The sequence below is a fragment of the Neolamprologus multifasciatus genome, chromosome 22 (assembly GCF_963576455.1).
Source record: "Neolamprologus multifasciatus chromosome 22, fNeoMul1.2, whole genome shotgun sequence".
NCBI lineage: Eukaryota > Metazoa > Chordata > Actinopteri > Cichliformes > Cichlidae > Neolamprologus > Neolamprologus multifasciatus.
The window spans coordinates 21,090,367-21,094,365 of record NC_140459.1 but is presented as its reverse complement, the minus strand read 5'-3'; the positions used below and the strand labels follow the sequence as shown (position 1 = coordinate 21,094,365).

At 40.8% G+C, this 3,999-nt stretch overlaps 2 non-coding genes across 2 annotated transcripts; one reads left to right on the top strand and one right to left on the bottom strand.

The window, feature by feature from the left end:
* Positions 1-2,730: 2,730 nt before the first annotated feature.
* Positions 2,731-2,849, bottom strand: LOC146493458 (5S ribosomal RNA). Its single transcript, XR_014872150.1, has one exon. It is a non-coding gene; the product is annotated as a 5S ribosomal RNA (ribosomal RNA).
* A 310-nt stretch (positions 2,850-3,159) lies between these two features.
* Positions 3,160-3,278, top strand: LOC146493457 (5S ribosomal RNA). Its single transcript, XR_014872169.1, has one exon. It is a non-coding gene; the product is annotated as a 5S ribosomal RNA (ribosomal RNA).
* The last annotated feature ends 721 nt before the right edge of the window (positions 3,279-3,999 follow it).

Below are 3,999 nucleotides of genomic sequence, written 5' to 3'. Positions count from 1 at the left end.
CAGGCGATTTTGAATTGATTGACAGCACCATATCAGCTGCACATTGCTGCTAATATGGAAGAAGTAAGGATGTAGTTTTTGTCTTTGTCGTACTGTTTCTGCATTGTTGGCTTAGTTTTTGTAAGACGCAGTCTGTTGTGTTATATTTTGTTCTTCTGTTCTTGAAAGACCAGGTTATTTTTTACTGTGACCTGAAAGGTAAAACCTTAAAATTGACAGAGGGTCTACTTTCTTTTTACCATGACTATAAATATCCATACACTCATCATTTGTCCACCTGTCCTGGTCTTCACTGTTATGTGCTGGACACTGACACTCATGCATACAACTTGGATTTATCCCCAGAACTGACCCGTCCTTCATGTTTCTGCAGGATGTGGATCTGAGGAAAACGGTGGATGAGAGCGCCCGCATCCAGAGGGCTTACTGCCACTACTTTGACCTGACCATCATTAACGACAACCTGGATAAGGCCTTCGAGACGTTACAGGCAGCCGTGGACAAACTGTGCAGTGAACCCCAGTGGGTCCCAGTGAACTGGGTATACTGAGGACTAGCACCACACGTTACACTGTCCAGTCTACGTGGACCTCAGTGACCCACCAACATGTGTGCGTGTGCTTGTGATCACAAAGGCCAAAGAAGACGAAGGGCAGAGATACTACTGCAAGTAATCAATGAAATCTCATCGCTCTTTCTCCTCTCGGGCCTGCAACTTTTTTCTACTCGAAACTCAAAGGGAAAGAGTGCTTATTTATTTTATAACTTTTTATGAAAGATCTTTCTATTCAGTGTGGGATTACGGTGAGAATGAAACAAACCAACCATGAGAAAAAAGAAAAAAAGTCTTGTCACGTGCTCGGGCCATACTTTTTTGCATTAATTTATTGTTGTAGTGTCGCTTTGTAGTCGTTTTCCTTCATTTTTAAATACTTCTATCGGTCTTCCCTCGCTGACACGGAGGATTCACGGTCGCCACCCGAACTCCAAAACAAAGACGAGGACAAGGCGATCGATGACAAGAACTTGAAGCCGTCATTGTCCAAGAAATCTCGCGGTGTGGCACATGTTGAACGTCATTGCTCTGTTTTCTTTTCACCTTCATTTACTTGAATCCTTAATGTTATTTTTTAATGTCGTCGGCCCAAAAATCCTCAATCGGTTTTCTCCATGAGCGAGGGGCTAAAAAGCTCATCCGGTATGTAAAAGAAAAACAATGTTATGACGTGCTTTTTAAAAGATCAAACACCATGTCTGTTCATTTTCTCTAGTTTTATTTTGTTTTTGCTATTTTTTTAATCAGCGTGATGATTAGTAGAGTGTAGCATTCAATCGTTTGCTTTGTTTTTATCTCTATCGTCTGTTTGTCTGCAGTATGAGTGTCACAGTGTCATTGGCCATCATCTTTACCTGCTACAATGTGTTAATGTTTTATTTTTTGTGAATGTGGCTCGAACCCACTCGCTCCTTAATGATCCTCATCTTCAGTGTTGCGGTTATGCCAAAGCCCTTGTGATCATGCTCTGAATCAAATATTAAATTCACAGTTCTTAAATCAGATACAGAATTGAGAAAAACCTGAAATCTGTCCTGGACTTCGTGACTTCAGGATAAAATGAGTATTAAATCACTTTAGGTGGATATTCGTTGCAATGTACAGTAAATACCATTTCAAAATGCTGACGGTATTCTGTGACAGCCCTGCTGCCTGTTCAAGTGTTTCCACATCAACCTCATGTCTTCTTTTTACATTTTTATCAGCAAAGTTGTGATGAATAAAATTTGATAAACCTCATCAACTAGTTTCTTGTTAAATTATGTGTGCAACATTTCCATTTATACCGCGTAAGATTCATTTCCGCCAAATCCAGACACACAAAAGCAAAATATCAGACCTCAGTACTTTAAAAAAACACTGCATTCAAGCAAAGTCGTTGTGTCTAAAAACAACATGTAAAGGTATTTGTGTTAGTAACCTCATACACAGCAGATGCTTTATTAAGTACACCTCTTCTTCAAATGTTTATTGCAAATGTCTAATCAGCCAATCAACTCAGTGCGTTTTGGCGCATAGACATGGGCACGTTGATTTGCTGAAGAGAATGATCAGACTCCTAGCTGATAGGAATGCAACAGTAACTCAAATAACCACTTATTCCAATGAAGGTGTGCAGAAGAGCATCTCTGAATGCAGTACGCTGAAACTTGAAGCAGATGGGCTACAGCAGCAGAAGACCACACCAGGTGCCACTCATGTCAGCTCAGAACAGGAAACTGGGGTTACAATTCTCACAGGATCATCAAAATTGGACAACAGACAACCTGGAAACATTTCTTCTGCAACATTCAGATAGTAGGATCAGAAAAAACACCAATGCATGAATCCATCCTGCGTCTTAACGGTTCAGACTGTTGGTGTAATGGTGTGGAGGATATGTTGTTGGCACAGTTTGGGCTCAGACATGAGTCTATGTACATTTCTGGCCTTAGCTACTGTATAGTGGATCTTTTTGAATGAGGAGTTTCATTAATTTACTGTTACTATTAGAAAGTATAAAAAAATAGGAAAGAATGCCCTGGAAAGTAATTATGACCTATAAATTTGTACTTAATAAATGTCAAGCCATTATATGTTTTTAAAGAAACGGTTTGTTTTCTGCAATTTGTCGTTTGACACAAACAGGAAGAGGAGCAGCAGCGCCCCCTTCTGTGTGTGTGTATAAGTGAAAAAGCTTACAGCACCTGGTATTCCCAGGCGGTCTCCCATCCAAGTACTGACCAGGCCCGACCCTGCTTAGCTTCCGAGATCAGACGAGATCGGGCGTGTTCAGGGTGGTATGGCCGTAAGCGACTGAAGAGCACACAAACTGACCTTTTATACATGCCAAATACCACTTTTTTCATCAATTAAGATTCTGAACACGTTTTCCATCCAATGATGAAACATTCATTCCTACGGTAAACTTTTTACTTCAGCATAGAAAACTGTTTACAGTAACACATCACTGATCTTAGATCGGAATACTGTGCAGCTGGCTCTTAAAATCACCGCATTTATTTAAGTAACAAAACAAACTGTTTGGAGACGATCTGCAAGACAAAAGTCAGAGAACGGCTTCTGAAGCATTAATAAAACGGGTATTTGTCGTGTGGGTTGTCGCTTACGGCCATACCACCCTGAACACGCCCGATCTCGTCTGATCTCGGAAGCTAAGCAGGGTCGGGCCTGGTCAGTACTTGGATGGGAGACCGCCTGGGAATACCAGGTGCTGTAAGCTTTTTCACTTACACAAACTGCAGGGGATCCTGCTGCTGCCTCTCTTTGTGTTTTGCTCCATTCTCTTCTCTGTTTGCTTGTATCGTGTGCGTGTGCGTGTGTTCTAAGTCTCTGAACACGTTTTCCATCCAGTGATGAAACTCTTGAGCATAGGCTAGTTTAGATGCTTTTGGGGGTGCTCAAGCATCCCTAAATATCATCACAGTACCCTTAAATAATTATAGCAATAGTACTAGTAATCATAATGCATTTTAGTGATATTTTTTCTGTCAAGTGTTCTTGATATCTCGATGTTACAATGCGCTCAGAAAGAGGCACTGCCATTAATCGCCTAAATAAGACTTTGGTTGCTTTCTATCCCTGTACTGGTCGAATCTGGCTTCAGTGTTTATTAAACATTTAGAATGATAAGGCAAGATGGTAATAATCCCATAATCTCTCGACAGGATTCATATCACTCTAAACATGGAGTAAACACATGCAGTAAACAGGATAGTTGCAACTGCACTGATGTCGCCGACTACAAATCTATTCTCCACTTAGGATACATGGTGATGCTCTATGCTTTGTCGGCACAATAAAAGGAGGGTTTCTAAGAATTAAACAATTTAATGTAAAAGCAGCTCTCTTACCAGTCTGCTTCTTGGCAGTGTGGTTTTCCGCTTATAGTGCTACTTTAAGTGCTTAAAGATTTGGTGGACTGCCTCCATGTGCTTAAGAGA